Below are 9,805 nucleotides of genomic sequence, written 5' to 3'. Positions count from 1 at the left end.
AGGAAGCTAGTTCCAGAGTGATGGTGCACCGACACAGAAATCTCTGTCACCAAATGTCCGGAGCCTGGAGTTACGGACAGCAAGCAGGTCCTTGTCAGAGGGCCGCAAGGACTGTGACTGAGTGTAGGGATGGAGTAGATCAGTGAGATACTGATGCAAGTCCATGGAGAGATTTGTACGTCAGTAGGAGGATTTTATATTTGATCCGTGACTTAACTGGTAGCCAGTGAAGCTTCTTCAGGATGGGAGTGATGTGAAGTCCAAGTTTTGTGTGGGTGAGCATCCTAGCCGCAGAGTTCTGGACATACTGGAATCTGTCAGTAGCCTTGCGGGGCAGACAGAACAGGATACTGTTACAAAAGTCAATTCAGGAGGTGATGAAAGAGTGGATGAGGGTCTCAGCGACAGAGTTGGAGAGGCACTGTCGGAGTCTGGAGATGTTCTTAAGAAAAGTTTTAGTAGTGTTTTTGATGTCGACATCTACACCCGGGTTGAGAAGCCGTCATTGAACAGGGGAGGGGGTCTACGCCACCACTTATCCCCCACTTACAATGCTGTCCTTTCATCACTTCCCAGGAAACTCAACAAACGTAACCTATTGGCCTCAGGTGAAGATACCAACGATGGTTGTTCAGTCTTGGCCACGGGTAGTCCTAACGACCGTAACAGCCAGGAACACTAACGAACCAGTGGTATCGACGATCCTGGCAAACGACCCAACTGAGGTTAAATAGACGAGTTTCCCTACCAGTCAGTCAGAACTGAAGAAGTCCCTTGGATGAGGGCGAAACGTTTTCCAGTATCTTCAACCAAGTCCAGTTGCCCTTGACTTTAACCTTCGTTGGATAACTATGACTTGGATGACTGAGAATCTTCACAGACATCTTGCTAATCATTTTGGGATGAACCCTCAGATTGGTACAGGAGTATGAAAGGACAGCCAGGAAAATTGCAGACTACAGGAACAATCTACAATTTAACCTGAGATGCCGACAACACAAACTTATTCCCAACAGCCTACATTTAGGCTCCACGGTGAAAGGACACAGAGCCGGAATAATCCTGGAGAAAGTGCAACACTAGCTACTGAATGAGAGAGTGAGACAGATACATTTCACCATTGAAGCCCTGAACAAAGAATTGGACAACATACACCACAGACTAGAAACATATAATAATAATAACAATTGTCGCGGTGGCAGCCCGGCTGTTGGTGAATGTCCTGTTTCTCATTTCCCTCACATTCTGGTTTCTCCTGTGCCATCTCTCTCTCTCTGTGTGTGCTCTCTCCCTCCCTGCTCCGGAGACCGGCTGGCTACCCACACCTGCACCTCGTTAACCTCCATCCCCAGCCGCCGCACCTGCCAGCCATCAGCCTCATCACAACCAGTATATCTACCCTGGCTTTCCACACCATCCTCGCTCGATCGTCGCAGCTCCAGACCTGGTGTCGCCGCTTCGTTCTGGCTCTTTCTAAAATTCCCTCTTGCTTCACGTCCCCATTGCCTACTAACCCTGTCTCTATGTTTCCCCCTGCCAGGTTCACTCACCTCTGCCTCCCAGCTCGGCCAGCCGGGCTCGCTCGCCTGCCTCCTCCTCTTGCCGCCTCCACGACGCCCTCCGGCTTCCCCTCTCGCACCCCTTCTGGACCCCCAGTCTCCGCGCCCTCTCCTATCCGTCTGCCAGCCTCCCTCAAGCCTCCAGCCTAAGTGCCCTCCGTTTCTCCAGCTTCTCGGTTCCCCGTGTCCTCGTCAGCCTCTCCCCTCCTTCCACCCGCCCTCGCCTCAAACCCCCTTCTCCTCAATAAACTCTTTTTCTAACCCTCAGCCTTGCGTTTGGGTCCGTTCTGTCTCCCACCGTTACAGAACGATCGAGCCACTGTGGACCCAGCACGCTCCCCCTCTCCTCCCCCCTCGACCGACCCCACTCCGCTGGAAGTCATCCGCGCCGTCGCCTCCCAGGGAGCGGTCCTCGATCAGCATGCGGCCCGGCTCCAGTCGGTGTCCGATGCGCTCTGCTCCCTGGGCGAGGAGGTTCAATTCAATTCAATTTTATTTATATAGCGCCAAATCACAACACAGTTATCTCACAGCGCTTTTCATAAAAGAGCAGGTCTAGACCGTACTCTGTGATGTTATTTACCAATAGTTCCCACCAAGAGCAAGCACTAGGCGACAGAGGCAAGGAAAAACTTCCTTTTAAGAGGCAGAAACCTCGAGCAGAACCATGGCTCAGGGTGGGCGGCCATCTGCCTCGACCGGTTGGGGTGAGAGAGAGAGAGAGAGAGAGAGAGAGATAGGAGAGAGAGATGTAAGGAGAGAGAGAGGGGAGGGAGGCAGCCTACACAATATACACACAGAGGTACACACAGTGAAGGTAATGTTGCTATAGACTAAATGAAAAATGGTACAGATATTTATAATAGTGTTAATGGTAACCATCGTAATGTTAATGATTATAATAACAATAATAACAATAAGACTAGCAACAATAGTCGTTGCAGCAGAGGGTGTCGAGCAGGAACACAGGGGCAGCAGGTGACCCGCAGCCACAGATCCAGACTCCACAGCTCCAGAGCCAGAAAACCTGCAGGAAGTGATAGGAGAGAGGAGAGAGACGAGAAAGCACAAGACTACCAGAAAGGGGAGAAGTTGTGTTAGTAACATGCAATAATGGGATGAGGTTGCATACAGAGGGAGAGAAAGTAGAGGAGAGAGGAGCTCAGTGCATCATGGGAAATCCCCCGGCAGTCTAGGCCTATAGCAGCATAACTAAGGGATGGTTCAGGACTACCTGAGCCAGCCCTAACTATAAGCTTTATCAAAGAGGAAAGTCTTAAGCCTACTCTTAAATGTGGAGATGGTGTCTGCCTCCTGAACCCAAACTGGAACCTGGTTCCACAGGAGAGGAGCTTGATAGCTGAACGCTCTGGCTCCTAGTCTACTTTTGGAGACTCTAGGAACCACAAGTAACCCTGCATTCTGGGAGCGCAGTGCTCTGGTGGGGTAGTAAGGTACTATGAGCTCTTTAAGATAAGATGGTGCCTGACCATTAAGAGCTTTGTAGGTAAGAAGAATGATTTTAAATTCTATTCTGGATTTTACTGGAAGCCAGTAGAAGAAAGAAGAAAGAAGCCAAAGAAGCTAAAACAGGAGAAATGTGATCTCTTTTCCTGGTTCCTGTCAGAACACGTGCTGCAGCATTCTGGATCAGCTGAAGAGTCTTAATGGACTTTTTCGAGCAGCCTGATAATATGGAATTGCAGTAATCCAGCCTAGAAGTAACAAATGCATGGACTAGTTTTTCTGCATCATTTTTAGACAGGATGTTCCTGATTTTCGCAATATTACGTAGGTGAAAAAAGGCGGTCCTTGAAATTTGCTTAATGTGAGACTTAAACGACATGTCCTGATCAAAGATAACTCCAAGATTCCTCGCAGTGGTGCTGGAGGCCAGGGCGATGCCATCAAGGGAAACTATATCTTTAGATAATGCGTCACGGAGGTGCTTAGGCCCCAGAGCAATAATTTCAGTTTTATCTGAGTTTAACATTAGAAAATTACAGGTCATCCAGGTTTTAACATCCTGAAGGCACATTTGAAGTTTAGCTAACTGATGAGTTTCATCTGGCTTGATCGATAGATATAACTGAGTATCATCTGCATAACAATGAAAGCTTATGGAATATTTCCTGATAATATTGCCTAAAGGAAGCATATATAAAGTGAAGAGGATTGGTCCAAGGACAGATCCTTGAGGAACTCCATGAGTAAGTTTGGCGTGCATGGAGGACTCATCGTTAACATGTACAAACTGAAATCGATCTGATAAATAGGACTTAAACCAGCTTAGAGCGGTTCCTTTAATGCCAATGAAATATTCCAGTCTCTGCAATAGGATCTGATGGTCAATGGTATCAAATGCAGCACTAAGATCTAATAAAACCAGTACAGAGACAAGTCCTTTGTCTGATGCAATAAGGAGGTCATTAGTAATTTTCACCAGTGCTGTCTCTGTGCTATGATGAGCTCTAAATCCTGACTGAAAATCCTCAAATAAACTATTTCTCTGTAGAAAGTCACACAGCTGTTTAGCAACTGCTTTCTCCAGAACCTTACAGAGAAATGGAAGGTTAGATATAGGTCTATAGTTGGCTAAAACATCCGGATCAAGTTTGGGCTTTTTCAGAAGAGGTTTAATTACAGCTACTTTAAAGTACTGTGGTACATAGCCTGTTGATAAAGATAGATTGATCATATCTAGTATAGAGGTGCTGACTAAGGGTAGAACATCTTTAAGCAGCCTAGTCGGGATGGGGTCTAAGAGGCAGGTTGATGGTTTAGATGAAGAAATTATTGAAGTTAGTTGGTAAAGATTGAGGGAAGCAAAACAGTCTAAACATGTATCTGGTTCTACAGCTGTTTCTAAGGTTCCTGAGTTAAGAGATAAGTCGGTGCCAATTGAGGGCAGGTCTTGGTGAATTTTGTTTCTAATAGCTAGAATTTTATTATTAAAGAAGCTCATGAAATCGTAACTACTGAGAGCTATGGGAATACTTGGCTCAATAGAGCTGTGACTCTCTGTCCGCCTGGCTACAGTGCTGAAAAGAGGTGCGGCGTCTCAGTGCGCGGCTCCCCGACCCCTGCTCCACACGCCCTCTGTCCCCCTCTCAGTCTCCTCCTCGTTCGCTCTCCGCCGATTTTGTCCCAAGCGCCCCAGTAGGTGCGTACTCTCCCCGCGAGTCACCCGTTTCCCAGCCTGACAAGTTCTCCGGCGTTCTGGGCGCGTGTGACGGCTTTTTGGTTCAGTGCGCCCTGGTGTTTAAGAGGCAACCAGTGTCTTTCCAATCCGACGAGGCTAAGATCTGTTACGTCGCTGGGTTACTCCGCGACCGGGCTTTGGCCTGGTACGCACCCGTCAGTGAGGGCCAGCCCCACGTTCTCTCCTCCTACTCCTCCTTTGTTGAGGAGATGCGGAGAGTCTTTGATCGCCCGGTGCGAGGGAGAGAGACGCCTGGTCGCCTCCTCTCCCTCCGCCAGGGTGATCGGAGCGTGGCGGAGTACTCGGTGGATTTCCGTATTCTGGCGGCCAACTCGGGTTGGAACAATGAGGCTCTCCGGTGCGTGTTCCTGGACGGCCTCAATAACCGGATTAAAGACCTGCTGGCCGTTAGGGACGCCCCGGAGGGTCTCGATGCTCTGGTCGAGGTAGCCACTGATCTCGACAACCGCCTGCAAACTTCGTCCAAGAAACTCGCCCCCCGGTTCATCGGCCCCTATCCCGTCGAGGCCGTCATCAACCCCTCCGCAGTTCGCCTGACACTCCCCCCTCACCTGAAAGTCCACCCGGTCTTCCACGTCTCGTGGATCAAGCCCGTCTCCACCAGCTCCCTCTCTGTACCAGTGGCAGCGCCTCCCCCTCCCCGGATGATCGACGGACACCCCACTTACTCTGTGCGCCGCCTCCTGGACGTGCGACGTAGAGGCTGAGGCTACCGGTACTTGGTGGACTGGGCCGGCTACGGCCCAGAAGAGCGCTCCTGGATCCCTGCCAGTCAGATCCTAGATCCTTCTCTCCTGTCCGACTTCTACCACGCTCACCCAGACAAACCGGGGGGTCCTCTGTTCCTCCAGTGCCGTCCGTTCCTCCAGCTTCTCGGTTCCCCGTGTCCTCGTCAGCCTCTCCCCCTCCTTCCACCCGCCCTCGCCTCGAACCCCCTTCTCCTCAATAAACCTCTTTTTCTAACCCTCAGCGTTGCGTTTGGGTCCGTTCTGTCTCCCACCGTTACAAATAATAATAATAATAATGATAATAATCTTTATTTGTAGAACACTTTTCAAAAACAAGTTACAAAGTGCTTTAACAAGTGTAAAGACAATAATACCCAAAAGACAATAAAAAACAATAAAAGATAAAAGCAAGAAAACATTGAAAAGTCTAAATAGTAGATAAATATAAAATGAGTAAAATAGAATAAAATAAAAGGGATAAAATAAAGTCAAATAAGATTGGGAAAGGGTCTCCTATAAAAGTATGTTTTAAGAAGGGACTTAAAAGAGTTCACTGACTCAGCTGACCTGATTTCCTCTTCCGCTCTGTCCCCTTTAGTTTTCAGTCGAGACTCTGGAACAGACAACAGACCTCTGCCAGAGGATCTCAAGGTACGTGCTGGTGTGTATGGGACAAAAAGCCATGAAGAGCTTTAAAAGTAATCAATATAATTTTAAAGTCAATTCTAAAACATACTGGGAGCCAGTGTAATGAAGCTAAAATAGGGGTAATGTGGTCATATTTCTTTGTTCTGGTTAAAAACCTGGCAGCTGAGTTCTGGACAGTCTGGAGTCGATCAATAGATTTTTGGGTTAAACAAGTGAAAAGGCTGTTTCAATAATCCAGGCGTGATCCAGGCGTATCTGCCCAGTACAGCACTGGAAAAGGTCATGGATTTTATCAAGAAAGCACAGCTATCTCAGCACAACAAGAGCAAAGAAAGACAGACCCGGAAATTCCAAAACCTACAGTCCGGAGCGAGCAGTACTAACAAAACAGGAAAATTGTCTTGGAGGAGAAAGGACAAAAACTCCACAACACATGAAACAGACAACAGATGGGTGTAAAACCTGTCAGATAGGGAACTCGCCAAACCAGAGAAAGACATTCTGGCCAAAGGATTAAACTTTGCCATTCCACCATAGCAGCTACCTATAGTGGGCCTCATCACAGCAACAGAATCGGCCAAGGCTGTGACATCTCTGAGCAAGGATCAAAACATCACTATCTTACCTGCTGACAAAGGAAGATGCACGGTAGTACTTAACACAGTGGACTACCAGAACAAGGTCAACACACTAGTAATGGACACAAACACATATGAGACACTGAGACGAGACCCAACCAGCGGATACAAGAAAAAGGCCATAGAATGTCTACAACAGCTACAGAAAGACAACACCATCAACTGTGAACAATATTACCGTTTGTATCCTGGAGAAGCCATTCCGTGCATTTATGGACTACCCAAGATTCACAAAGAAGGAGCCCCACTCAGGCCAATTATCAGCAGCATTAACTCGGTCATCTACAACATTGCCAAACACATTTCTACCATCTTAGCTCCTTTGGTGGGAAACACAACCTCACCACATCCAAAACTCCATTGACTTTGTAAACAAAGTTCGAGGACTAAAACTGGATCCAGAACCATGGTATCCTATGACGTGACTTCTTTGTTCACCTGCATCCCCACCATAGAAGCAGTAGAAACCGTAAGGAAACGGCTAACACAAGACAACACCCTGGACAACAGAGCCAGCCTCAGCCCTGACCAAATCTGTAAATTACTCGACCTCTGTCTAAACACCACCTATTTCCAGTACAACGGAGGATTCTACAGACAGAAGCATGGCTGTGCCATGGGCTCACCAGTATCCCCGATTGTGGCAAACATCTACATGGAAGAAGTGGAGAACAAAGCCCTCAACAGGAACAGCACCGAGCCACTGGTACAGATATGTGGACGACACCTGGGTCAAAATTAAAAACCAGAAAGTGCAAGCCTTCACAGAACACATCAACTCTGTGGACAGTAACATCAAGTTCACACGAGATGATGTTCACAACTCCAATTAACATAGGAAACGGATGAATGAAGAGAATGAATGAATAACCTCTCTGGGATATAACAGTAATTATGGCAATGTGCAATACACTATTTACTGTTTACTTGTGTCTGTGTGCAATATTAATCTTGCAGCTGTACACCACTTGAACAGGCATGTTAGCTATTACTGTATTTATTATTTTGCTCTTATGTTATATTCTTTGTTGAACTGGTAATACTTGACATACCGTAAACCTTCAATTAATAGTCAAGTCCCAAATAGCCGCCTACCCCGTTTACTGGCCTGGGCATACATTTTGACAGATAAACGCAGGTCTCGATTGGACGCCTGGTCTGGTTTTTATAGAAGTTCTTTGGTATAAAACCTCTTAAACCCCGCCGGGTCGCCCACTTTAGCTGTTTGTGAGCTGCTTAGATCATTAATACAAATATTAATGTTTAAACATCTGATCAATTTGTCAATATGGACATGCTACACGGAAACAACGAGCTCAAAGTCTAATTCAAAAAAATTAATTCAGGTTGTGAATACTGTCGTGAAGTCCATTGCGCTCTGTCTGCTAACTTCTGCCACTCTTTTCACATCCTGCACCTTGTTGTTTTCGTTACCTTGCTGCCTACAAAATAAAAGTCTGTTGTTAGGTTTGGTGTCAATCCTTTTGCACCATTGCCCAAGGGTGATGGGGAGAGACATGTATAAGGACTGCTACATGTTTGTTTTTCCTGTGCCGTGCACAGAGTGGGAGCTGACCGGAGTGGAAGTAGATCGGTTGATTGTGAGTGATTTAGAGAATTGGCTAGTTATAGCCGCCACTTTGTCTGTGAAGAAGGCGGCAAAAGTATCAGCAGACAAGTTTGTGGGTTGAGGAGGTGGAGGAGGGTTTAGTAGCGATTTAAAAGTGGAAAATAATTTCCTTGAGTCAGTGGCAATGCTAATTCTGTCATTTTTTTAGTTGTCATGAAGAACCCAGTGGCACCACATACTGTTACGTCCCGAGGTGTCTAGGGATATTGGTACATAAACATAAACCAGATGTTGTTGGTTTGAAAGGATATTTATTTTTATAAGGATATTGAAGTAACGCAAATGGAGCACAAACAGAAAATGGACCAATGGGTGCTGTGGAAATCAACAAACAATTATAACAAAAGGAGATCCTCAGGAGGATTACTGCTCTACAGGAGTACTGACAAAAACAAGAGTAAACCCAAAACACACAGCACCCCTGAACCTGGTGAAAACTAACATAAAACAACTACGGCGTGTGCAAGAAAGGTGTCAGTTATCTCTAAGCTTAAACCTGGCCCACTTCCTTACCTTCACACAGTGAAACACAGTCAAGACACAAAGTCTGGCACGGGTAACAAAACACTACTACTACAAGCTCTGCGACATGTGATCCCAAGGTAAGCAACTCAGGTCAGATTGCTGCCCCGAACAGCAGACCCGGCAGGCTTTTAAGCAGGTGGTGGTCGTCACTGTCGCCCTTTAATTGGCCCGTAGTAGCATGCCGCACCAATCGATGGCATGGTCACCGGAAACCCAGGAAGTAGGCGGGACCTTCCCTCCTCGTGCAGCCAATCCTCCGCGTGGGCTTGCACAGCCTGCTCAGCATACCAGATAGCCTACTCAAAAGCACAGGCAAATACAGGTGGGGGCGGTGGCAGCCGTAACAATACTTATTTCTTTTTTATGTGAATTTCACATCACCATCCACCAACTACTCTTTCACCCACACCCCCTGACTGTCCCGGAGGGGGTGGGGGTGGGACTGGGCTCTTAATTTCCAACAAATGAAAATTTACACTGCAACCCCCGAATCAATAAGCCTCCTTCGAATATCATGCTGTGTTGGTGTCTGCTCCGGTAAAGGTCTCTGTGATTGTCATATATACTATCCACCAGGACAAATGGGTAACTTTGTGGACAAGCTAGACACAGTGTTGTACTCAATCCCAGAGCATGGCTGTCTGTTACTTGTCCTCGGTGACATGAACATTCACTTAGACAAATCAAACTCAGCACACTTCCAAATGCTCTATCCTATCCTAATGTCTGATCTGGAGCAAAGACACCAAAATGCCTGGGAGAATTTCAAGGGGAAACAGATTTGAATTATTCAGCTACCATTAGATACAGTGGAGCAGAAGACAGCAAAACAAAGAAGAGTCCAAGTAAAATCT

General features: G+C 46.9%; 1 long non-coding RNA gene across 1 annotated transcript; it reads left to right on the top strand.

Moving 5' to 3' along the window:
• The first annotated feature begins 1,332 nt into the window (after window positions 1-1,332).
• LOC119886987 lies at window positions 1,333-1,825 on the top strand. Its single transcript, XR_005441579.1, has 2 exons — window positions 1,333-1,447; window positions 1,541-1,825. It is a non-coding gene; the product is annotated as an uncharacterized LOC119886987 (long non-coding RNA).
• The last annotated feature ends 7,980 nt before the right edge of the window (window positions 1,826-9,805 follow it).

Source organism: Micropterus salmoides, unplaced genomic scaffold (assembly GCF_014851395.1).
Source record: "Micropterus salmoides isolate LMB-PRFRI ecotype aquatic unplaced genomic scaffold, ASM1485139v1 Ms_hic_scaffold_4, whole genome shotgun sequence".
NCBI classification, from domain to species: domain Eukaryota; kingdom Metazoa; phylum Chordata; class Actinopteri; order Centrarchiformes; family Centrarchidae; genus Micropterus; species Micropterus salmoides.
The sequence above is the reverse complement of the archived record's forward strand: the minus strand, read 5'-3'. Positions and strand labels throughout refer to the sequence as shown.